General features: G+C 43.2%; 1 protein-coding gene across 2 annotated transcripts in view; it reads left to right on the top strand.

Annotated features, from left to right (window-relative positions):
* SMPX (small muscle protein X-linked) overlaps positions 1-22,305 on the top strand; it is a 60,819-nt gene extending 38,514 nt beyond the window's left edge. The window contains exon 5 of one of the 2 annotated variants that reach the window (XM_064277682.1): positions 21,768-22,305. The gene's annotated coding sequence lies outside the window, so the exon portion shown is untranslated. Of the gene's footprint in view, positions 1-4,461; positions 4,729-21,767 lie in introns of those variants that run through there. The other variant, XM_003416018.3, reaches the window with a different exon arrangement.
* The last annotated feature ends 4,759 nt before the right edge of the window (positions 22,306-27,064 follow it).

The raw sequence follows: 27,064 nt of genomic DNA, 5'->3' as shown, positions 1-27,064 counted from the left end.
GTAACAGAAAGATATCAGCAAGCTAGACATAGTCTTTGTCATCTCAGATATTAAAGACTAGATGGGGAGTCAGACAGTAAGTATATGATTATATAAATAAGTGATGTAAAAAGTGTTAAAAAGGCCAAGGTTGGATGAGAAAATATAATGAGACCCAAACTAGTCTGCGATGTAAAAGAATACATCCCTGAGAAAGACATTAAGCCATACGAAAGAGAAGTAGGGGTTATCCAGTTTAATAGTGGGTGAAGTGTTCTAGAGGAAACGGCATTGCCAAGTCCCTGAGGTGGGAAGAGATATGGTACTTTCCAGAAACTGAAGCAAGGCAAATATGACTGGAGCCTAGTGAGTGAGGGGAGAGAAGCCTGGAGGGTTAGGCAGGATTTAAATTATGCAGGGGCTCTGTGGGTCTTCTGAGGATTTTGACTCTTAGCTTATAGGGAATGAGAAGCCATTGAAAGGTTTTGAGACGGGGAATGAAACAGCAGATTTGTGTTTCCAAAAGATCCTTTTGGCTGCAGTGTGGAAAGCGCATCGGAGAGGAACAAGAGTGGATGCGAGGAGCCCAATTAGGACGTTATTATTGGAATGGTGCCTTGAAACTGGGTAGATGGAGAGAAGTGGAGATTATAAAGATTGGTATTTAGGAGACGAACTGACAGAACTTGAGAGTATTTGGATGTGGATTGGAGGAAGAAGAAAACTTCTCTCTCCTGACCCCCAGTTTCTTGGCACGAGCAGCGGAGAGATAATGCCATTTGCCGAACTACACGTTGAGGCGGAGAGGCATATAAGATTTGCAAGGGAGGCAGCTGAATATGTGGATCTGGGGCTTGAGGGGAGGGCTGGGATGGAGATAAAAATTTGGAAGTCTTTAGCCTACAGATGATAGTTTAAACCATGAGGTTGGATGAGACCATCTAGGGAGAGAGTTTAGGAGAAGAGGAGAATATTGGGGCCAATCTTAGGAAATAATATCTGAAGGTTCTCTAAGCTTTCCTAATCTGTCATTTAGTGTTAGTACTTTATAACATGTAAATACTCAGTTCTCTAAAAGTGTTATCATATGTTTGAAGTTTTGGAACTGAAAGTTTCTCTGTAAATATCAAGTATTGTTGTTGTGTTTTCAGTTCATGTAAAGCTAAATAATCCTGGGCAGTATGTGGTGTCGTGCCTGGATGCAGTGATTGAGAAGAGAGAAATCATTTTTCCCATCTCTCTGGAAATATGTCTAAGGCAGGCCTTGCCAAGGTTCAAATATATGCAGAGACCAAAAAGCCAAGTTTGAGAATCTTCATTCAAGCATCCTGTTATGGATGTCCAGGTAGTGAAAGTACAACCCAATAGAGATTCTAAATTTGAACACTTTTCAAGTCCAAGAGAAGACGGGAGCAAAGGATCACAGCTCCTTGGGCTGATTGATAGGCGGCTTCATAGCATTTTACAAATATCACGGCATAAAGATGGAAGCAAATTTCTGAACAGCTGAGTCGTCCATCCTTGGGCTTTGGGTGAGAATCGCTTTTATTCTAATTATCTTAGTCCCAGAGTCAGGCAGCAGCAAACGTTAGATAAGTCAATCCGTAGCCAGTTAGAGCAGTGAGCCTCAGTGCTAACTGCATATAGAATCACTTGGACTTCCCTGAGCCCCAGCCCGATCCATGAAATCTTTGGGGGATGGGTTGGCCTGGATATGGGTATATTGCACAAGATCCCCAGGTGATTCTCATGTGCAACTGGGGTTGAGAAGAACTGAGAGTTTTTCAGATCCTGCCTTGACAAACCAGACTGAAGTCTTTCTTCCTTGGAAAACTACATCTCTGTTTGAGTGACAAGGTTGCTAAGAAGAAAGTCTCCAAATGTGGAAAGCAGTCAAGTGTTTTCAGAAAGCCAGGCAGCATAGACGTACCCTGATTTATAGGGCTGACCAGTGGTGATGGTTGGTTCAGTGGTAGAACTCTCGCATTCCATACAGGAGACCAGGTTGGATTCCCAGCCAAGGCAGCTTATGCTCAAATACCATCCGTCCTTCAGTGGAGGCTTGTGTGTTACTAGGATGCTGAACAGGTTTCATCAGAGCTTCTAGACTGAGACGGACTAGGAAGAAAGGCCTGGTGATTGATCTGCTTCTGAAAATCATCCCTGAAAACCCTATGGATCACAACAGTCTAATCCGCAACTAATCATGGAGGTGGCACGGGACTGGGCAGCGTTTTGTTCTGTTGTGTATGGCGTTGCCATGAGTCGGGGCCAACTCAGCAGCAGCTAACAACCACCACCACCAGTGGTGAGCCACAGCCTCTGTTTGGGATAGGGCATGGGGAAGACAGACTAAGTTATCCAGACTGCCATGTGGGTCCAGAACAGTAGCCATGTTGGGCTTGGAGGGGGCTGGAGACACTCAGGCTCCCACTGGTGAGTGTGCTGTTGTATGTATTATCATTGTTGCTGCGTGTGTCCCCCCGAGATGTAGCCTTATTCTCACAGGTCAGGGGACCATCAATGTCATTTAGTCCAGTTAACACCCACCCCAATGCAGAGGTCCTCTGTATACTCCCTGCTTTCCAGATATGCCCCCTGCCCTGGAGAATCACTTGGACTTAACCAGGAACTCAGCAACTTTTAACCCCCACCTCAATTCACCTCTTTTTAAAAACTGCCAGGGATGCCATCCCCTCCAAATAATCTCAATTGCACCTTTTGGAGTGACTCATTAAAAGGAGAGTCCAAGTAAGTCCCCATTCCACTGGAGTTCCTTTTAATAAGTTCAGTCTCTGGATGTAAATGATGTCAGTGGGTTTTGTTTTTGGTATGATGTGCTAAGGAGTAATTGTGAGGCACTGAGCTGTTGCACTGTGAGTTTTGGTTCAAGGTCAGCCAGCCATGGTAGCCTGTTTCCATAAAGTCGAATATTTAAGTTCTCAGGATGCCAGCTCTCCAGCATCTGGCTACTCACTTTTTCTCCCCATTTCAGAAATGCCCAAAGCAATGTGGTCCTATACTGCAGCAAGTATCCTAATTTTTGACATGTCAAATGAAACACCAAACTTTCACGATTTCCACCAGTAATACCTATTCATTGACACATAATATATACTAATTGGACTTGGCCTAAAGCAGTTGTATTAGTTATCTCTTGGTGTGTAACAAATTACCCAAAATTTAGCAGCTTAAAACAACAGTAAATATTATCTCAGTTTCTGTGGGCCAAGAATTCAGAAGTGGTTTAGCTGGGGGGTCCTGGCCTGGAGTCTCTTAGGAGGTTAAAGTCAAGATATCAGTGGGGACTTCAGTCATTTAAAGCCTTGACTAAGACTGGAGGATCCTCTCCCAAGATGGCTCACGCACATTGCTGGCAAACTGGTGATGACTCATTTGAGGAGGCCTGGGCTCCTTCCCATGGGGACCTCCGTATCGGGCTGCTTGAGTGTCCTCACAACGTGGCAGCTGGCTTTCCTCAGAGCAAGTGAGAGCAAGGCAGAAGCTGCAATATTTTTTAGCCTTGAAAGTCACACTGTATTGTTTCTGTAATATGCTATTGGTGACACAAGTCAGCCTGTTTGGTGTTGGAGGACACTACACAGGTGTGTGACTTACCAGGAGGCAAGACTCATTGGGGCCCACCTTGGAGGTTGGTGACTACAGCAGCCTACCCCTCTTTTGATAGATGAGGAAACTGAGGTCCAGAGAAGTGAAATTTGCCCAATGTCCCATAGCCTTAAGATTTCAGTATTCGCTTTGCTCTCAACCCTGCTGATCCTCACCACCCACAGTATCTTACATTTATTTAAAATACCAAATGCTGTTTATCCTTGGGGAGATGAGAAAGTTATTTCCAGATGTGAAGCCAGTTTCCCTGATGCTTCTAACAGAGGAAGCCTTTATAAATCAAACAACATACAAGCAAAGTGCACAGCCTGAGCCATGGGGGAACTTTTTCCTTCACTTTCTTGAGTCGTGAGGGGAAGGTGATCCAAAACAGAGGGAGAGAGGAAAGCAGAACCTCGAAGGGGAGGCAAATCCACAAGGGAACTAAACCTCCAGTGCTGGAGGGATCAGTTTTGGCTTTTGCACATTGTTGCCTGTCCTTGGTTTGCTCCCCTGTGCAATAGCTTTCCTGCTCTCTCTTTTGATTTCTGAGGGTGACAACAAGATCAACAACAAGAACAAAGCAGAGAGTATCACCAGAAATCAAACCAGTGGATGGAAGAACCCTCCCCAGGAGTTGGGGTTTTATTAATCCCAGATGAAAGAGAAAGGTTCATCCAGAGTGACCCCTTAAGAGAAGCACAGATTTTTTTTTTCCTGTGAGAAACTTGTTTGTGAACACACACACACACACACACACGCTTTTAAGCATAAAACTCAAAACTGTGATAAATGTATCTTTTCACACACACACATACAGAGGCTTTTAAGCGTAAAACTCAAAACTGTGATAAATGTATCTTTTCTTTTTAGGATCCTCTTTGAAACAGCCATCTTCTAGAAGGGAAACAAGGAAGAAGCCTCTTGTATATTCTCTATCCCTTTTCAATCGGTTAAAAACCGGCAAGGCCTGTCGTCTCAGATCAACATAACTAGGCAGGAAACACGACAACTTTCTCCCTGCCTGACCTATTTTTTCTAATGGGATGCTCTTCTTTGCCCTCTGACAAGCTACCTTCTCTCCTGAGTTCCATTTATAGCAGGATTTTATTAATTGTTAAATCGTTAGGAATGGATCTATCTCCCTCACAAGGCCTATTTCCTATACTGTTCAATAAATTAACCTGTGGATTGGGGAAACTGTCCATTTCTGCCTTATTTCAGCTCAAATTATTCCCAACCCGCAAAATCCTGTGACTTGACAGGTGAGCGCTCAGTGTGAGTTCCCACTGCCTGCCCAGCCGTCTGTGGTCACTGGTGATTTGCCTTGGATTTACTCCTCCAAGCAATGCTTGTGTGGCCTGTGGGGATTTTCCTAAGGTGGAGCTGAAATGCTTTGGAGAGGAGCCCCCAGGCCTTTGCCTTGAGAAGGGCCTCCCTTCTCAATAATCAGACAAGAGCCCTTGGACCAATGCTGTGAATTTCTGATATGTTTGACCTCTCTCTTCACCTTGAAAGAAGGCTTGCAAAGTCCATTTATCCACTGTTCTTGTTGCTGTCACACAGGTGACCTCACCGAAGAACTGGAGCATTAATGCCCCACAGCTGTCAAAGTGACCTATGTACTTCACTCCTCAAGGCCCTTTCTCACTTATTTTTAGTTGCCAGAGCTATGCCGCAAACAGAGCTTTCAAAAAAAAAAAAAAAAGCAAACAAAACAGCGATAATGTCACTCCCCTGCTGAACATCCTGCAGTGACTCCCCGTTACCCTTAGTGCCTGCGCTAACTGGCTCAGACTAACCAGTCTTTTCTCATCTTGCATTTCTCTCCACCCAGAACATTCCTTGCTCCGACCTTAGCCAGCTGCTCTTAGTTCATGGAGGTGCCTGCCATGCTGACTCTCAAAAAACAAACAAACCAAACCCATTGCCATCTAGTCGATTCCAACTCATACCGACCCTATAGGACAGAGTAGAACTGCCCCATAGGGTTTCCAAGGAGCGTCTGGTGGATTTGAGCTGCCGACCTTTTGGTTAACAGCCGAACTCTTAACCACTGTGCCATCAGGGTTTCCATGCTGATGCTAAGCCTTTCCATATACTCAGAATATTCTTTTCTAATCTTTCTCTCCTTCCCCACCCATTAGCTGGCTGATTCCTTCCTACCCATTATCCGGGTCTCGGTTTAAATGCTCTTTCTGAAAAGCCTTGTCCTTCAACTGGATAAAGCATCCACATCCCATCATAGTAGCACCCAGGACAATGGGTGAGAGGATTGATGTCACTTAGTGGTGCAGTAGTTAAGAGCTCAGCTGCTAACCAAAAGGTCAGCCGTTCGAATCCACCAGCCGCTCCTTGGAAGTTCTATGGGGCACTTCTGCTCTGTCCTATAGAACTATGAGTTGCTATGAGTTGGGATTGACTTGATGGCAATGGGTTTTTGGATTGCATTGTCTGTTTTTCCTTCTAGGTGTTCAGTTCCACAAAAGGGGATAACTTGTCTGGCTTATTCTCAAGTGTATCTGGAGTCCCTGGGTGGCATAAACAGTTAAGTGCTTGACTATTAGTCAAAAGGTTGGTGGTTTGAACCCACCCACAGGTGCCTCAGAAGAAAGGCCTGGCAGTCTACTTCTGAAAAATCAGCCATTGAAAATTCTATAGAGCACAGTTCTGCTCTGACACACATGGGGTTGCCATGAGTAGGAATTGACTTGACGGCAACTAACAACAACATCATCCACAGTGCACAACACATTTTCTGGCAGTAATGTAAGTAACCCAAATAAAACCGGAAGTTCTGGTTTCCACCTTTGGGGCCATTTAGGCACATTTAAGCACAGAGCATACCCAAAAGAAACATAAACTCCAAAAATACCCCCAAAAAGGAATGCAAATCTTCACCTAAGAAAGATTGATATTGCAAAATACACAGTACAACTACCTGAAAATCCTTTTGACTCACTATCAGTCCCAGTTCCCTTCATCCTAGAGGCTTCTTACTTCAAAGCTCGCTTCTTTCCAAAAAATCCAGTTTTTCCATTGATCTCTCAGCCCTTTTCTTCCTTAATCACCTCCTTGCCCTTTTTAAAAATGTGTATTAATACAAGGAGGAGCCTTGGTGGCATAGTGGCTAAAGCACTTGGATGCTAATCAAAAGGTTGGCAGTTCAAGCCCACCAACTGCTCTATGGGAGAAAGATTTGGCAGTCTGCTTCTGTAAAGATTTACAGCCTTGGAAATCCTATGGGGGCAGTTCTACTCTGTCCTATAGGGTCGCTATGGGTCAGAATTGACTCAATGGCAATGGGTTGGTTGGTTGAATATTAAGGTAGACTCAATTCACTTCTCTCAATTCTCCTCTCCACCCATTTAGACACCCCTCGCCCCCAACCATCAGCACCACAAAGGGCTTGAAGCCAGGGTGACAAAGACTGACTCTTGATTGGAAGGCAAAGGAGGAGGAAGGGATGTGTCTTATTTATAAGCCTTTTATGGGGTCTTTGTCTCAGGATAATAAAAAAAAAAACAGCTCATATTTATTAAGCACGTACCATGGGGGAGGCACTCTGCTAAATGTATTAATATGTTATCCTCATGCCAGTTCTATGAGCTTGATACTCTTGTTTCCGTGTACTTCAGAGGAACACTGGGGCCCAGCCGTTCAGTAACTTGCCCAATGTGACATAGTGAGGGAGCAGGAGAGCTGGGCTTTGAGGCGGAGTCTGCCACTAAAATGTCTCTGCAGTAGGCCCACAGTGGACACGATTTGAAAGTCTGGACAGGTTCCACCTGAGAACCAGCTTGGAGGCTGGCAAGGCAAAGGGTGTGAAAGCAATTTCTCTGATAACTGATTGCAAGCACATGTCAAAGGTTCATTTCAAAGCTGCTTACTAAAGAGACTTCAGAAAGCCAGTTCAAAAACTTGGAAGAGGAAAAAAATGTGTTTAATAATATTGTTAGACCAGGTACAAATGATCATGAAACTCTTGTTACAAGGCTAACGTATTGGGGCAGGTAAACCTAACTTCCCAGAAGGGACTCTTGATCTCATTAAAGTGGATCAGAAATGTTTCCCAGAAGTGACCAGTGACCACACCAGAACACAAAGTTCTGTCCTGGCTCAGGCTTGAGATTAGTTTCTCTCAGAGAAACAGTTCCCTCTATGCCAGGGTTTCTCAACTTGGCACTACTGACATTTGGGCCAGATAACTCTGTGGCGGGGGCTGTCCTGTGCACTGTAGGATGGTGATTTGCAGCATCCTTGGCCTCCACCCACCAGATGCCACTAGTGCTCTCCTCCTCTTGGTTGTAACAACCAAAAATGTCTCCAGATGTTGTCAGATGTCCCCTAGGGGGCAAAATCACAGCTCCCCTCCCCCAACCATTGCTCTAGACTCTTGATTCTCAAAGTGTGGTCCATGGACTGCCAGCAACCAGCATTCCCTGGGAGCTTGTTAGAAATGCAGAGTCCCAGGCCTCACCCAGACCCACTGAGTCAGAATCTGCATTTTAACCAGATCCCTAGGGGATTCATGAGGACATTCAAGTCTGAGAAATGCTCCCAGGCCAGTGGTTCTCAACCTGGGCTGCACATCAGAGCACCGGGGAGCTTTAAAAACACCTGACCTCAGCCCCAGAGATTTTGATGCCATTGGTCTGGGGCAGCCTGGGCTCCAGGAGTTCTGAAAACTCCCCAGGTGACTCTAATGTGTGGCCGAGTTTGAGCTCCCACTCTGGGCAGTTTCAAAATAAAACAAATCAAAACCAAACCCCCACGACTTTGCGAGGGATTTACAACAGCCTATAAACAAATCCAAATGATCCAGAGTGGATCCTTCTTGGCTTTCCATGAACATCCTTCTTTTTTGGACCCTTTTTGAAACCCTGGTATAGTGGTTAAGAGCTACAGCTGCTAACCAAACGGTCGGCAGTTTGAATCCACCAGGTGCCCCTTTGAAACCCTATGGAGCAGTTCTCCTCTGTCCTGTAGGGTCGCTATGAGTTGGAATCGACTCAATGGCAATGGGCTTAGGTTTTTTTTGGTCCCTTTTAAGATTACAAAATTAAAGTCCTTTGATGATGATGTGAAAAAGTAGGATCTGGCTCTAACTTGCTATTAAAATAATGGTTGGAATGATTTGAGGGGGAAAAATGAAGGCATTGATTTATGCTTGACCAGATGGCTTTTTTTTAATAAGAGCCTTCAGAATCATCCCTCAAAACCTTGCTAATTAAAAAAAAAAAATCTGTACTTGAAAAAATAAACATTAAATAGCGAACTCTATCAAGAAAATTGCTTTCATAAACTGTATAATTATATAAAGAGCCCATACAAGTTGGGAAGCAAAACACTAACACCTTAATAGATAAATACCCACTGCCTTTGAGACGAAAAGGAAACGAACTCACAATTAACCAAAGTGGATCTATAATTAGCCGAGCAGCATGAGAAAACGTGTGGCCTTACTAGTAATCAAAGGGATGCTAAGTGAAACAGAGTCTCCAATTTTCCTCTCGTACAATTCACAAAGATGAGTGGCAAAATGATCATGAAACAGACATGTGCTTATTATTCCAACAAATACTGAGTGTCTACAGCAGCTCCCCAGCAGCCTAGATGATGAGACACACAGGTTAATAAATAGAAACAGATAAGTGGTAACTTTGGTGAGGGGTAAGACAGTACATAATACTGGGAAAGCCAGCACAACTTGTACAAGGCAAGGTCATGGAAGCTCCATAGACACATCCAAACTCCCTGAGGGATGGAATTGCTGGGCTGAGGGCTGTGGGGACCGTGGTCTCTAAGAACATCTAGCTCAATTGGCATAACAGTTTATAAAGACAACATTCTATGTTCTACTTTGGTTAGTACCATCTGGGATCTTAAAAGCCTGTGAGTGGCCATCTAAGATACTCCACTGGTCTCACCCCTTTGGAAGCAAGGGAGAATGAAGAAAACTAAAGACACAAGGGAAAGATTAGCCCAGAGGACTAATGGACCACATCTACCACGGCCTTCACCAGACTGAGTCCAGTACAACTAGATGGTGCCTGGCTACCACCACTTACCGCTCTGACAGGGATCACAAAAGAGTGTCCCCAACAGAGCTGGAGAAAAATGTAGGACAAAATTCTAACTCAAAAAGACAGACCAGATTTTCTGGTCTGACAGAGACTGGAGAAACCCTGAGAGTATGGCCCCTGGACACCCTCTTAGCTCAGTAATGAAGTCACCCCTGAGGTTTGCCCTTCAGCCAAAGATTAGACAGGTACATAAAACAAAATGAGACTAAAGGGGTACACCAGCCCAGGGGCAATGACTGGAAGGGGTGGGGGTCGGACAGGAAAGCTGGTAATAGGGAACCCAAAGTTGAGAAGGGAGAGTATTGACATGTTGTGGGGTTGTTAACCATTGTCAGAAAACAATATGTGTACTGCTTATAAGAAACTAGTTTGTTCTGTAAACCTTCATCTAAAGTACAATAAAGAATAATAATAAAGAAATAGAATAATAGACTAATAATAGAAATTCCAAGCCCTCGTTGATTTACATATCCCCCAACTCAGTTATGCCTTGATGGAAGTCTATCCTAAAGAAAATGTTAATGGGAAAAAAGTTTTATTCATTTATAACAGTAAAAACAGAGTAAGAGCCTAAGTGTCCAATAATAGGATTACAATTAAACTGTGATGCATCCACCTGATGAAATATGGTTCCAAAGTAGAATCTAATGAATGATAAATGAAAAAAGAATACAAACAGAAAATGGGAAAAAAAGGTTCAGTAATGGATTTTGAAAATACTACATGGTATCGTCCCCACACTCAACATATACAGTATACATTTGTATACTTAAAGCTCTGAGGAGCCCCGAAACTAAGAAAATGGTTTGTTTAACCCAGTGTCTCTCAATTTATCTGATCATGGAAGGTTTCTCTCTCCTCTTTTCTCCCTCTTTCTCTCTCTTTCCCTCTATCTCATTCTCTCTTTCAAAACTAAAGCTTGTTTTATCATCTTTTGGAGCTGATATTTCTCAAACAAGTGAACAAACAAAACCTTAAGAATATGCTGGTATATATAGTAGTATTTAAGAGCTATGTGAAAATGAAAGCCATATATAGGTGTGCACATACAGAAAAGCTTATCAAGCTTTTCACTTAAGATTTGTGCATTTTACTTCATAAAAAAATCTAAAAATTCTGAGAAAGCAAGAAATACTGAATTTTGGTGTTCATTAGAAGAAGTATATGAATATTTGTTAGGTCCAATCTTTGCTACACTGCAGATCTATTTCTGTGTATCAGGTGTTCGCTTCATGCAAGGGGCCTCGAAGATACTGTCAATATGTACAGATTGTTTATGCCCATTTTACACGAGCTTTGAAAAAGAGAGTTTAGGGTAGGGGAAAGAGCTCCAGACAGGCTTTTAATGCCCCATCAGTCATTAACTAGCTGTGTGACTTTGGACAAGTGAGTCAGCCTCTCTGGATTTTGATTTCCTAATTTCTAAAATGAAGAGTAGTTCTAAAACCTGAGTTCCATTCATCTTTGAAAGTAGTTTTACTGTTTTAAAAGATTATAAACCTTTATAGCTATAGATTTAAAAAAGTATCTTCTTGTGTTTTAGTTGAAAATTTACATAGCAAATTCGGTACCCATTTAACAATTTTATATAACTTGTTCCATGACATTGGTTACGTTTTTCACAATGTTTCAACATTCGCATTATTTCCATCCTTTTTGTTGTTTCCATTAATCTAGCTTCCCGCCCCCCCTTAGTGTCTCATATTTTGCTTTAGGGTAAATGTTGACTGTTTGGTCTCATATAGTTGATTATTTAAGGGAGCACAGTATTCTTGGGTGATATTGTTTATTTTATAAGCCAGTCTATTATTTGGATGAAAGGTGACCATTGGGAGTAGGTTCAGTTCCAAGTTCAAAGGGTATCCTAGGGTGAAAGTCTTGCGGGTTTCTCTAGTCTCTATTGGTACAGTAAGTCTGGCATATTTTTAGGAATTTGAGTTTTATTCTACATTTTTCTCACCTTCTATCTGGGACCTTCTATTGTGTCCCTGGTCAGAACAATTGGTGGTGATAGTCAGGCACCATCTAGTTCTTCTAGTCTCAGGCTAGATGAGGTTGTGGTTCAAGTGGGCTATTAGTCCTGTGGACTAGTTTCTTCCTTACTCACCAAATTAGGATGTAGAACATTATCTTTATGAACTATGTTATGCCAGTTGACTGAATTGTCTCACGAGACTATGGTCCCAAGCCTTCAAACTCAGTAAACCAATACCACGAGGTGTTTGGTTATATCTAGGAAGTATCCATAACTATGCCCCCTATGTGGTTTCTTATATATATATGAATATATATGCAGTGCACATAAACATGTATATACATATGCCTACAGATATGCCTGCACACATGTACCCCGTGTCCTCACATGTGCCTTCATATACATATATGTGCATACATGTCTACCTGTGTAACATATTTTTTGTGTGTGAGTGCTTTAAATGAAGGTTTACAGAGCAAATTAGTTTCTCACTAAAACATTAATACACATATTGTTTTGGGACATTGGTTGCCAACCCCCATGACATGTCAGCACTCTCCGTTTCTCAACCTTTACCAGCTTTCCTGTCCCCTCCTGCCTTCTCATCCTTGCCCCTGGGATGGTGTGCCCATTTAGTCTCATTTTGTTTTACGGGCCTGTGTGATCTTTGGTTGAAGGGTGAACCTCAGGAGTGACTTCAGTACTGAGTTAAAAGGGTGTCCGGGGGCCATAAATACACATTTTTTTTGGGTTATTATCGTTGTTGCAAAATCATGTTATGCATTTACCGAAATTGTCCCTTATTCCTGCATACTTCTTAGTGTCTTCATTTATCTTAGACAAGTTGTGCAGACTTCACCCATATTGTGTATTGCCTTTCCCATAACCAAAAATAAGAAGTGTCTAATATCTACAAAGTGGTTCCCCCTCCTTCCCTCTCCCATCCCTGGTAACCATCAAAGAATAGTGCTTTCTGTGTGTACACCTATTCTTGGCTTTTTATGTGAGTGGGACTATACAGTATTTGTCCTGTTGTGGTTGACTTATTTTACTCAGCGTAATTCCCTCCAGATTCATCCATGTTACAAGATGTTTTGTAGACTCCTCATTATTCTTTATAGTTGCATAGTATTCCATTGTATGTATGTACCACAATTCATTTATTCATTCATCTGTTGATGGGCACTGCCTTAGTCATCTAGTCCTGCTATAACAGAAATACCACAATTGGATGGCTTTAACAAAAAGAAGTTTATTCTCTCGCAGTCCAGTAGGCCAGAAGTCTGAATTCAGGGTACCAGCTCCAGGGGAAGCCTTTCTCTCTCTATCAGCTCTGTAAGAAGGTCCTTGTCATCAGTCTTCCCTTGGTCTGGGAGTATCTCAGCACAGGAACCTCAGGTCCAAAGGATGTGCTCTGCTCCCGGTACTGCTTTCTTAGTGGTATGAGGTCCCCATGTCTCTTTGCTTGCTTCTTTCTTTTGGTATCTCAAAAGAGATTGGCTTAAGACACTATCTAATCTTGTAGATCTCATCAATACAACTGCCACTAATCTATCTCATTACATCATAGTGACAGGATTTACAACACATAGGGGAATCACATCAGGTGACAAAATGGTGGACCATCATACAATACTGGGAATCATGACCTAGCCAAGTTGACAGATATTTTGGGGGGACACAATTCAATCCATGACAGGCACTTAGGTTGTTTTCATCTTTTTGCTATTGTGAATAACGCTGCAATGAACATAGGTGTGCATATGTCTATTCCTGTCTCCAGGATATATACCTGGGAGTGGGATTGCTGGATCATAAGGTATTTCTATTTCTAGCTCTTTGAGGAAGCACCATACTGTTTTCCATAGTGGTTGTACCATTTTACAATCCCTCGAGCAATGTAAAAGTTTTAGTCCCCCTACAACCTCACCAACATTTGTTGTTTTCTGTTTTTTTGATCATTGCCATTTTTGCAGAGGTGAGATTGGCATCTCATTGTAGTTTTGATTTGCATCTCTCTAATGTTTTTAATGGAAAAAAAAAAGGCAATGATTGTGAGCATTTTTTCATGTATTTGCTGGCCACCTGAATGTCCTCATTGGTGAACTGCCTGTTCATGTCCTTCATCCATTTTTTAATTGGATTTTTTTTGTCTTGTTGTTGAAATTTCCTATATATTTTATAGCTACATTTTTGCCTGATAGTACATGAATGGCCATATTTTTTTATTTGAATATTGAGTCTTTGGACTACTCACTACTATCATTGTTACTCTAAAAACAGATGATCGGCTTTTCAGCTTTAAGGCAATCTCTGTGACACATGGTTTTTAGGAATGCATTGTTGGAGAAAGACAGGGATGTCTACATGTGTTTCATATGTTCTGTTAACTACATGTCAAGAAATTGGTTTTCCATTGCGGGGGAGGTGGGTGGTTGGGTATTTCTGATGTAAGCATCATCGTCTCTAGGCCTTGGGCTGCTAAGGCGTAAACAACATAGGCTTTGCCATCTTTGGAAAATCCGCAAGCCTCTTGGTTAAGATAGCAGTCTCCTTGTTTATCACTTCTTCTACCTCTAGGTATCATTGACCTGTGCTTTGCTAGGAAAGCTTTGGGTCATTGTTTCTCCCAGGAAGTCTATGGTTCCTTTAAAAAGGGGGAGGAATATATTCTGCTGGATTGAGCGAAATGGACTATAAGAACCGGAGCTGGCAGTGGTGACTGGCCTGGGATTATACACCTTTCTCCACCAATAGCTCACCACGCAAATTCAATGTTGGGCCTCAGCCACCAGCCCCAGCCTGGCATCCAGTACAAGAAAATTTCAATATGTATGACATTGTTGTTGTTGTTGTATGCTGTTGAGTTGATTCTGATTCATAACAACCCTATAGGACAGAGTAGAACTGTCCCGTAGGGTTTCCTAGGCTATAAATCTTTATGGAAACAGACTGCCATATCTCTCTCCTGAGGAGCAGCTGGTGGGTTCAAACCACCAACCTTTCAGTTAGCAGCTGAGTGCTTAATCACTGTGCCACCAGGGCTCCTTAATTGTCAAATTCCTTTTGAATTTATTTTAATGAGATTTGACCTAGATATGCTATTTGCCTTTTCCTAGAGTTCAACTAAATTCTCCATGTCCTGCACATAACACTGTTTTGATCTGGATTTCAGGGCCAGAACTTTACAAAAGTATGTCCTTCTCTTTGTCCCTTCCTCATTTTCCCTGTTTTTAATAGTTACTGGTAGAAATGATTTCACATTAGCCACCAAAAGCATCGTGACGTGCAAAACCCAATTTTAGTGGCTGCTTCATAGTTTGAGAAACAGCTTTTCCGAGTTTTGACTTAGATTTTTGGTTCCTTTACTTTATGAGTAGCCGTTTGGGATAAAAGAAGTGTTCCAGGTCAGAGTTCCTGGGGTGCACTTGCCACCTCTCTGCCCTCGGGTGTGTGACTTTGCATCTGTCCCTCAGTTTTAGCATGACTGGGGGCATGCTCACCTGCCTGCTGCCTCACGGTATGGTCGTGATCATGACAGGGGACAGTGTGTGTGAACGTGCTTTGTGAACTAGAGAGAACGGCACAAATGCCAGGCATGCTTCTTATTTCTGGTGCCCTCGGACTACTCCAAAGCTTTGACCAGTCAGCTACGGGTGTGCGGGTTGGTCGTTGCACGTGGAACCAGCCTTGGCCTCGGCTACTTTTGAGTGTCACTGTGTTTATGACTCTATGATTTAGCACCACATAGGAGGAAGTAATCATTGCATTGCCCCCAAGTGTCTGATTAAGGACCAAATGCAGACAAGTGTTGAGTGGACTCCATTTCCTAAATGATGCATGTGGTGCTGTGGCAACTCTGAGTTACACAGCTATAAATGGGTCATGGCAAGGCGTAAACATCACATGCTCTCAGTCTGGACTTAGGACAACACGAGGGAGATATTCAGTGTCTCATCCCTGCGCCAGTCAAAGTGGGCCTTCCCCAAAGGTAACTCCAAGTTGGGCTTCTGCGTCTTTTTCGATTTGGGTACAAAAGGTATATGGGGTAGCTAGACGGTGACATCTCAGCAGAGTGCCCACAGTCCCCATGGTTCTCACAAATGTCCTGAAGAGGACACAGGAGAATAGGGGACAGCTGTTGTCTCGGCAGCAGAGCAGTGTGGCCCGGGATACTGCCCAGCGCACTTGCATTCCAATGACCCGACAAACAAGTGTGCTTTACAGCACGGGCAATTTTAGCTCTGGATCCCTTCCCCTTGCTTCCCAAGCCTAGACCAAGCAGTGGGCCCAGACCTCTGGGACCCTGAATTCACGTCTTCCAGGATTATATAGGCATGCCTGTATGCACATGCCAACTCTCACAGGGGCCGGGGTAGAGACTGGTCCCCTGGGGGCTGTGTACACTGAGAAGGACCAGATCTGACCTTAGCCACCAGGAGGGGCCTGGTCTAGGGTTGCTGTGCCCTCTTGGCCTCTCCTGGAACCTGGGTGAGGGGGAGAGGGCTGTGATCTGCAGGACACCCTGGTGGGTCCTCTACCCATCTGCTGTCACCTGCTGGTTCCTTCTACAAGGAAGAATCAGAGTCACTCTGTAGATTAGATGGGGTGACTGTATATAGTCAGAGCCCTGGTGGTGCAGTGGTTAAGAGTTTGGCTGCAGTTCGAATCCACCAGCTGCTCCTTGGAAACCATATGGGGGCAGTTCTCTGTTCTATAGGGGTGGCTATAAGTTGGAATCGACTCATATATAGTCATGTATAGTCAATGGTAGAATGGTCAAATCTGGCACCATCTCCGCCCCCATGGGATAGAAGCACAAGCTGGTGGCATTGCCCCCACACCCCTTCTTCAACCAGAGTTGTCCCTGCTTGCCTAGCTCTTGGTCACATTGAATGATGGGAAGAGCATGGGCCCTGAGTCTCATGCTGTGTAAAGAATTCAGGCATTGATTCTTTAAAATAATATGGTCCTCTTCCAGTGGCCACGATGGTCTGGGCAGACTGGATCAAGATTTCCCTGTTCACAGAGAGGCCCACAAGGTGAACCCAATTGTCAGGGGTATCGTGTGGGTCAGTGCATATGGCTCCTCCTTTCTCTAAGTAGCCATGAGTGCCTACCTGCGACAGATATTTGGTGGACAAAGTCCATATCCAATTTGCCATATAAACGGTTGCCATTTCTGTATTTTACAATCTGAATGCTTGGAGAGAAATCACATCTCATAGAACATGCTTCAGTGACAATTTGCTATGGATCATCACCCCTTCTGTGCTGCTCAGAGAAGCCCAAGGAATGTTTCACCTTCAAAGGCAGGATGCCTCTCCCTTAGCCTGAAAGACTGGCCATGTATCACCCAGCACAGTGACTGCAGCAGTATAATGGCTTGAGCACACCTAGACCACGATGGGGCTGGGGTAGGACTTAGAGCAGACGATACCCCTGTGGGGACATAACATCATACTGTGTCTGTGCCCCTTTCATTCCTGCAGCCTCCCATGGAAGAATGTGGGTTTGGCTGTAACTCTAACTCTGGTTCTTTTCCTGTTCTCACCTATCCAGTGGTCCAATCTATCCATCCCTGGGCTCCTGCTATGTATCAGGTCCTGTGATAGGCGATGGGGATGTAAAAATGAATAGGACCTTGCTATGGACTGAATTGTGTTCCCCAAAAATGTGTGTCACCTTGGCTAGGCCATGATCCCCAGGATTGTGTGATTGTCCTCCATTTTGTGATCTGATATATTTATCCTGTGTTGAAAATCCAAGCCTCTATGATGTTAATGAGGCAGGATTAGAGGCAATTATGTTAATGAGGCAGGACTCAATCTACAGGATCAGGTTGCATCTTTAGTCAGTCTCTTTTGAGATACAAAAGAGAAGTGAGCAGAGGGGGACCTCATTACAGCAAGCAAGAAGAGCCAGGAGCAGAGTGTGCACCTTGGGCCTGGGGCCCCTGTGCTGAAAACCTCCTAGACCAGGGGAAGATTAATGACAAGGACCTTCCCCCAGAGCCCACACAGAAAGAAAGCCTGCCCCTGGAGCTGGTGCCCTGAATTCAGACTTGTAGCCTACCAGACTGTGAGATGATAAATTTCTCTTTGTTAAAGCCATCCACTTGTGGTATTTTTGTTATAGCAGCACTAAATGACTAAGACAGACCTGTTCATACCCTTAAGGTCACAGTCTAGTGGCAGGACAACTATAGTGGGAGAGGTCTGAGAGGAGAGAGGCACTCGGCTGCTAACTGAAAGGTTGGCAGTTCGAACCCACCAGCTGCTCCACAGGAGAAAGATGTGGCAGCTGGCTTCTGTAAAGATTACAGCCTTGGAAACTCTATGGGGCAGTTCCACTCTGTCCCATAGGGTCTCCATGAGTTGGAATTGACTCCACGGCAATGGGTATAGTTTTTGGTATCTTTCCCTCTGGTTTAAGAACCATCAAAACTTCCTTGTTAGTGGAGTTGGAAGAGCCCCAGAGCAGGGCTTCAAACCAGTTCACTCTGGTTCGAACCCCTGCAAAGAATTTGCATTTCTAACAAGTTCCCAGCTATGCTAATGCTGCTGGTTAGGGACCAATTCTGAGGACCACTAGTAGAGCAGTGGTTCTCAAAATTTATTATACACAAGAATCACCTGTGGATCTTGTTAAACTGTAGATTCTGATTCAGTATATCTGGGGTGGAAATGCAAATTCTCAGCAGGGGTTCAAACCAGTGGAACCAGTTCAAAGCCCTGCCCCAGAGTCAGGACACCTGAGTTCAAATCCCAACTTTTCCATTTACCAGCTATTTAGACTTGAGCTAGTCACTTTGCTTTTTGAATCTCTGTGTACTTCATCTCAAAAATAAGTATAATACAACCTACATCACAGCAGTGCTATAAATGACACAATGGGCTTTGCTATCTCTAAAGCAAATAGAGGAAAGCAAAGTTTCTGAAAGATCTCTGCTGCAGAATTCTCCTTAGGGTTTACTGGCCAGCACTGGGTCCCTTGGCTACCCCCAGCTGTAAGAGAGCCTGGGAAATAGTGTTTGGTTTACCAGCCTTTGTAGTAGAGAAAACCAAGGAAGAAGGTGGTAAGGAATAGATGTGGAAAGAGCCAACCATAGTGTCTGTCACAGCAGGGCAGGGCCCTTGACTGTGAAGTTTTCTTTCTTTAGCCATTGATAATAATAATTAAAAAAAAATGTGAGCATCCCATTTCTTGGAAAAGAATCAGCCCATCCACATAAGTAAAACACAAGGAATGACGAAGAAGAATGAAAAACACATGTGTAAATAATGTTCAAGAATCCCTGCTTTACAAGAGCCTTTAAAAGAAACGGCACCATATCAATTAGCTATTGTTAACAACAAACCACTCTCGGAATTCAATGGCTTAAAATAAGATAATTTATTATTATAGGCCATGTGTTTGTGGCTTAGCTGATCTAGGTTGGACTTGGCTGATCTTGGCTGGGCTCAAGCATCTGCAGTTCGGCTGTGCGTTCAGCTCTAGACGGGGCTTGGCTGGGGTGCTTTAGCTGGGTTGGCTCTGCTCCATGTGTTTCTCATCCTTCTCCTGGGATCAGCAGACCAGCCTGGGTATATCCTTCTCATGGCAGTGGCAATGGTGCAAAGGAATAAGCAGAAACACGTGATAACTCTTGAGGCCTAGGCTCAGAACTGGTACACCATCACTTCTGCCTCATTTTATTGGCCAAAGCAAGTCACATAGCTAAACTCAGGCATGAGGAAATATACTTCACTGTTTTAGTTTCAGGAAATCCTGTCGGTGTAGTGGTTAAGTGCTGGGAGCCAGGCTGCAAGGGCGGCCCCTCTGCACCCACTGCCCCCAGCATAAACATCGAAGAATTCCTGAAAAGTCAGGAATATCTCTGTCATCTGTGTTCTGTTTCTGTTTCATTTTCAGCCTGTGTATAGCAGAATGTATAAGCATAAAATTCCATTATAGATTTAGGGACCTTTGGAGGGGGGCGTCCTACTCATAATCCCCTGGTGAAATCCCGGGTAGGGACAGCCCGTGTATTACCTGGGGATCAACATGAAGTTGTCTTAGAGGGAAAACGAATAGCTCAACTATGGAAAACAAAAACAGGATGGTGGAATCCTGGTACTTACTGAGGCCCTTTTGTGATTAAACCACCACCCACACATGATCCCATAAAAGTGGAAAAACAATATTTTGAATTTCTATTGGCAAGAAATTGGGATTATGACGCTGATTGGAGACCATATAGAGTAAAAGGAAGTTTTATTACTCCAAAACAGGCTTGGGGGTGTAGAGATTGGGCTAATTGTCCCTGGCATAATCGTGGACGATATGACGTAACCCAAAGTGGCTGGACTTCAAGAACTTGGCCACCCTGGACAAGATGGACAAAGCCTATGTGGCAATGGTTTTGCAAAAAGATTAATTGTTATAAAAACTGTGGAAGGTGTTGCAAGATTAAGCATAAGTGTAAAGCAGTATGAAGTCAATTGTTACTTTGTGTAAAAATAAATCAACAAAATGTTCTCTTCAATTAAACAGAAACTCATTGTATTTGTGTGCGTATGCAGAACTGTACTACGTGTCACTTGGAAAATTATGTCTCTGGAAAATGATGTTATCTATGATGATTATATCCTGTACTGCCCCTTTGTTGATCATGCAATGTTATGCTTATGTAAGCTTATGATATAAAAGACCATGTAAAAAATAAAGAGGAGGCTTTTTTTTTCTGCAGAATGAAAATATAAGACACACTACGTCTCATTCTTTTTCGCCAAACTCTACCCTTCCTCTGGTGACCCTGTTCTTTGCTGAGGCTGGCCCCCGGCAGTTAAGAGCTATGGCTGATAACAAAAAGGTCGGCAGTTTGAATCCACCAGGCGCTCCTTGGAAACTCTCTGGGGCAGTTCTACTCTGTGCTCTAGGGTTGCTATGAGTTGGAATTGACTCGATGGCAGCGAGTTTGGTTTTTGTTTTGGTCTTAGTTTCATAGGGCTGCCCCAAAGTGGGTGACTTTAAAGAACAGAAATTTATTTTCTCACATTTATGGAGGCTGGAAATCCAAATTCAGGATCTTGGCAGTGTAGATTCCTTAGAGGGCTTTGAGGGAGGAAGTGTTCCATGCCCCTCTCCTAGCTTCTAGTGGCTGCCAGCAATTTTTGGTGTTCCTTTGCTGTTGTAGATAGATCCTCACATGCTGTCTTCTTCCTGTGTGTAACTCTGTTTTCAGGTCTATCCTTCTCTTATAAGACACCACTCAAAAGGGTCTAGGATTAGGACCCACCCTATTCCACCATGACTTTGTTAACTTAGATAACATCTGCAAAGAAAAACCCTATTTCCTCAAACAAGGTCACATTCACCAGTGCAGGGGTTAGGACTTCAACATATGTTTTTTTTGGCGGGGGAGGGGGACACAATTCAATCCATAATACATTTCACCTGGGAATCCTGGGTTGAGAAGAAGGGTCTATCTTGCTCTGTCTTGGAGACTGGCATGGATTGAAAATCGATAATTTCTATTAAAAAAAAAATCCCGTAAGAGCGGGAAAATGTAAATGTGTATGGCAATGGGTGTGGATATAGGCTGGGGTGAAGAATTGAAGCCATTAATGCAAATCTGTCAGCAAAAAGGAGGGAAACCCTCAATGAGATGGATTGACACAATAGCTGAAACAATGAATTCAAACACACCAATGATCATGAACATGGTGCAAGACCAGGCAACGTTTAGTTCTGTTACAGGTAAGGTCGCCACACCATGAGTTGTGTAGACTGGGCAACTAACAAGGACAACAGTGCAAATTTACCACAGGCAACAAGGGTCTTGAAAGTCCTAATCGTAAAATTAGCATTATACTCTAATCCTTCAGAAGGAAGCCAGCCTAATTTAGGTTGGAATTACTTAAATCACTAGAGGCAAAATTGATGGTCACACCTTCTACTCATAGTTCACATTCATGAAATTGAGAGAATGAAGTTTCCAAGTTAAAATGGGCCCTTCATTTTTGACTTGTTCCTATTATACTGATTTATAAGCTGTTCCTAAAAATATGGAAACTAATGGTTCCATGAAAACTAATGGTTCCTTTGTTGTTTTATTTATTTATTTTTTAATGCAGGTTTGATGTGAAGAATTGAAGAGAAAGAATGGATTCAAATGAATATGGCTCACTAAAAAATTTTATATATTTGTATGAAGATTATGAATCTCCTGAATGCCTCAGACTCTAAAAGAAATGTTCTATTTGTATATTTATATCTTTTCCTTCTAGTTGGCTGCATTTCTTAATTTGTCTTCATTTTTGGCACCTTGCAGAGCAAACCAGCCCATGAATTCACCACTTGGAGGGTGTAGTTTTGAGGAAGGATATGATTTTTTGGAGAGGGGTAAGAAAATGTGCATAACAATGATTTTGATTAGAACTTCTGTAAGCTACTTCCCACAATATTTTGGTCAATATTTGGAATGTATTTTAGTTCTTCACCTTTTAAATTATGTCAATACACTTTTTACGAGTTCAAATAAATACTTGAGTAAACGAAAATGTGAATCCAGACTAAATTAATTTTCATATCCTCAGATAGTTGCATATTCCCAAACAAGAAGAGAAATGAGATGTAAGAGACAGCCAAATGCCACATTGCCTAAGTGGGGGCTTCTAATTCGGAACTGGGTGCCATGGGTAAAAACATGGCTGACTGATCATTGCATATAAAGTTACATATTGCCGGAGGAATTGGACATCATTGATATTCCTCCCTACGAGGATGACCTTTATCATGAGTGCATTTTACTCCCATAGAGGCTCGCAAATTCCCCTCGCCCAGATGGAATAGAGTTCATTATCGGTCACAATAAAGTAAAGCCTAGGGATCAGGACAAAAGAGAGAGGCAGGTCATACCTTAGCTATCCACAAAAAGATGAACCAGGCCTCCTCCTGCTGAGGAGGGAGAGGCTTGATGTAAACTTACTCAACACACAATACTACCATAAACAAAACTAATCACTCGTGGTCCTCTAGGGGCTTATGATCTTCTGAAATGCTTGGGAAACTTCCAAATAGGAAGCTTTAGGGGAAAGGGTTGTAAAGACCACACTGTTCTGAAGGCAAGTGTGCCACCTACCTGATATGTAGAGTCCCTAATACCATTTCCCAGGCTAAATGACTTTTTTTTTCTTTTTTTTATAATTGTTGAAAATATAAACAGCAAAACGCACCCCAATTCAGCAGTTTGTGCATACAAAATTCAGTGACACTGGTTACATTCTTCAAGTTGTACAGCCATTCTCACCCTCCTTTTCCAAATTATTTCTCCCCATTAACATAAACTCATTGCCCCCCATCAGGCTAAATGACTTTTATTCTTGCTTCAGAGCCTGCCATTAAAAACAAAACAAAAAAACAAAACAGATATACTTCTAAAGATGCCAAATAGAAATTACTCTCTTGCTCATCTGTTTCCTAGAGCTGGGTCTCCACAAGCTGGACAATCACTGCCCTCACATGTGACTGGCTGCAGACTCAGGGGGCCTGAGTTTAGGTTTTCCTGAAGGGGCCCTGCTGGTCATAGGTCCCAGGCATTGCACTGGGCTCTGCTTCTCCTGCGGACCTAAGTGTGATATATGTGTATGTGGTGGGTGATAGCAATCAGAACAAATATGTCAGCCTAATCTGTCATTAGAGCAGATTCTCAAGAATGCGTCTTCGTGTTGCCCAGGCCGTCCTACTACTTCCTAACTGCGGTTGTCAGGAAGGGTTTCAAATTTACCTCAGCATTCTCTCTGTTTAAATATAAGTGAGCCATTTTCAGTTTCAAAATTCAATTCTGGTTTGACGTTAGAAAAATTGTCTTCAACTCTTAATGCAGCCTGCCAAGTCACATGTGCAGCATAATACAGACCAAAGTCATTAGACAAGTTGGATAGAGTTTTCAATTTCATAGGTATTTTATTCTCAGACTCAAATTCACTGTATGTGGGATTTAGGAAGCTCCATGTTCTGTCATCATTGGACAGCACGTTGAGTGTAATATAGGGGAAAAGGCTTTGCTTTCAGTGAAGTTATAATTTGAAAAATTCACACATTTCACTCTAAATGGGCTCTTTAAAAACTCATACATCACGTTGAAACAGCATTATATATCTTATAGGTTTGTAAACGACCCATTATGACACAATTTTTCCAATGGGGGGGACAAGGTACAAGTAGTTGAAGAAATTTCATTAGGAGAGAGAGAAAAAAAACGAGAGCCACCGCCAGTCCGAGTCACTAAAGATAAGGTATGATGCCCAGTTGTTAGCGTGCATGCTGGACATAGTACAGTTAGCCTAGACGCTGCTGAAAGGTGAGTCTCTAGTATAACAGGACCTCCACTCCGCCCACCGTTCCTGGGTGCCTGCTAAGCGTCAGACTCTATGCTAGGTGCTGGGGGAACACAGACTAAATTCGCCCATCAAATCACCTTGTTTAACCCCCCCATGGTTTTTTTTGGGAGGAAGACCCCACAGGTTTCATGACCTCGTGGGACCCTTGACAAGTGTCTCCCTTGGGAGCAGAGAAGTCACCAGGAGCACACAAGGCTCTCCGGTCCATTTCAACCACTCTTTTTTTTTTTTTTTTTTTAATGATCTTTACATTTCAAGGGAAACCCTGGTGGCGTAGTGGTTAAGAGCTATGGCTGCTAACCAAAAGGTCGGCAATTTGAATCCACCAGGTGCTCCTTGGAAACCCTATGGGGCAGTTCTACTCTGACCTAGAGGGTCGCTATGGCTCCACAGCAATGGATTTTTGGGGTTTTTACATTTCAATTGGAAGGTAATGAGTTTTGCTTCCAAGGTTACTTGCTGAGTAACTGAATGACACAGTAGAATTTTACAAGTTGGGCCCAGGGCATGAGAAATGATAAATTCCCAAACGAATCCCTCATTTTTAACAAGAGCAGTTAGAGGATTTACAAAAAGCCTCCCATTCTGATCAAGTCCATTTAAGGAACGTTAAGCATTTGAATGAACCATCCTGTGAACTTCTCTGTAGTGTTCTTCGGCTGACCTGGAATTAGGGTTCTGCCCTCCAAAGTAGGGGGGTTTCCCATGGAATAAGAACAGGGCTCATTTGGATTCAAGGACTACAGGTTGATCAATTAAAACTGGTTCCCTTTGAAGGCACCAGGCTTTATACCGTGGCTTTGCAATCTAACTTTAAATAGAAGCTGCATTAACTTGGTAATTGGTACTCCTTTGGGATTTTACCCTGATGAATGTATGCATTCATGTGGCCCACAGCTAGTTCTTTTCCTCACACACCATTAATGAGCTTCTCGGAAGGAGCGGATATAGCATAACATTCCAATGCAATCATGTATTCATTCAACAAGCCCACATACAGCATCCACCAGGGGACAAAGCAAACCAGCAGCATGTTGCTAGGTGAAGGAAACCGTTAGAGCGCATAATACCGATTTCATTTTTTCTCTAAGCAAATGACCAAACCGGCTTAGATTCTGTACCGAAGGCAGATTACACTGTCAACAAAAAATATACGCCGATTATATGAGAAGGGATTCAGCCATAAAATAAGATTATAGCCTTAGCAACACCATCATCTAAAGGTGTTCTTCAGAAAAAGTAAAACCACCTTAATTAAGCAATCATTTTCAGATTCGGAGATGCACTTGGCCTCATATCCTTCAACCCTATGCTCGTTTATTAAAGGAGAAAAATAAATCCCTTAACATTTGACTTCTCCTGTGTCAAATAATTCAGTAACACCATCAAATAGGAGCAACCAGCACTATAGGGATAACGAAGCTCTTTTTTACGACCAGCTCTTTCCCTGGCTCAGCACATATATATGCGAGACGAAGATTCCAGAGGGGAAGGAGCTTTCCCCTTGGGCTTCAAATGCCTGCAGATGAACTGCCAAAAAAAAAAATAAGCAGGTCTGCACTCGAAATTTTCAAATCTGAGTGTGAGTTGGGAGGAGCGATGGGTATGGGAGGTGCAGCAGATTTTATCTCATGATCTAATAAAATGGGCACTCACCGTGTGTGGGCAGCTTTTGGTCTCTATACACACAGAACGAGATGTGTAGACATCTCTGGAAAGTCAGGCATCTCTGGTGCACTAGACAAGACAGGGTCCTGGAGGAATTTCTTTTGGGAACTTACCAACATTCAACCCACCACCCATACAAACTTCGCTGCTTTACGGCTGATGTCAGGCTTGAGGCAAAGCAACCAGGGAAGGCTTCGTTCTTTATTTATAGCTTTGTCGTGCTTTGTCTTAAACTGTGTTTGGGGCTCTGGCCATGCACGGAAAGATTCTTGGGTGCAGGTGGCCCTCACCCAGCCCGAGCTGGGTTTTTCTGACAAACATCTGAAGGAGGCCAAGAAGACGCCTTAACTTTTAGGAGGCACTGGGTGCTGGGTGGATGCCAACTGGGGCATGGAAATTTCTGCTTAATGTTAGAAATGAGTCCTTTGCTTAGTGCTCTGGAATCTCCTGGGTGGATTCAACTTCATTGTATATTTTTTAAATGGCATGTTGTGTTTATTTAAATTTGCAAATGAGGAAACAGGAAATAAATTAGCTGTCTCCATCCAGTGAGCAAATAAGGGGACTGCAGAGAACAAGACTTCTTAAATCTTAAAACAAAAAAAGAAAGAAAAGAAACAACAACAAAAAACCACCTCCAATCCCTTATTTTTTTTCCCAAGTCTTGAATTCATTGGCCGGCATGGTGGTTGTGATAGTGGGGGCCCAGGAGCTCCTTTCGGAATCCGGGCAAACTGCACAGGGTGGGAAATTTGGAAGGAGGGATTAGCCAGGAGACATGTCCCTTGAGAGACCCATTGGGCTCCCAAATCTGTAGTAGATACCGTTTACTGCTGGGAATCTAACCCAAAGGCTCAACTCATCTTGCTTATTGCTTATTTCCCTAGATTTTTCCAACATATTTTCTTTCCCAGCATGGGGAAGGGAACTACTCCTCTCTGCCGCTCGAGCTGCAGATACATCAGAATGATTGTGGCGTTAATTTCCTTGGAGAACATGCTTCCACCAGAGGCTGTCCCAAGCTCTGCCACCCTGGAGCCACTCGTTCCATCTGGCCCTCGATGTAAACCAGAATGCCTATTGCTGGCTAGAAAAGAAACCATGGGGGATTGGCATGTTTTTCAGTGAGAGGTCAGTGAGAACAGCACCACCAACAGCCCACTGGATCCCCTAGACCTTTTGTTCCGAGGCCAAATGGAGGCAATGATCTCGAACAGATGCCCCATTAGGCAAGACCTACATCTGCAAGCTTTGTTGATTCAGACGCTCCGTGCGTAATTAAGTTGTGGGCCAGCGAGCACATTATCTGCAATCAAACCTGTCCCCGATCAGCGATTAGACTGGCAAACATGTGACCTCAT

This window comes from Loxodonta africana, chromosome X (genome assembly GCF_030014295.1).
Source record: "Loxodonta africana isolate mLoxAfr1 chromosome X, mLoxAfr1.hap2, whole genome shotgun sequence".
In the NCBI taxonomy this organism is placed as follows: Eukaryota; Metazoa; Chordata; class Mammalia; order Proboscidea; family Elephantidae; genus Loxodonta; species Loxodonta africana.
Note: the sequence above shows the minus strand (reverse complement) of the source record. Positions and strands in the feature narration are given on the sequence as shown.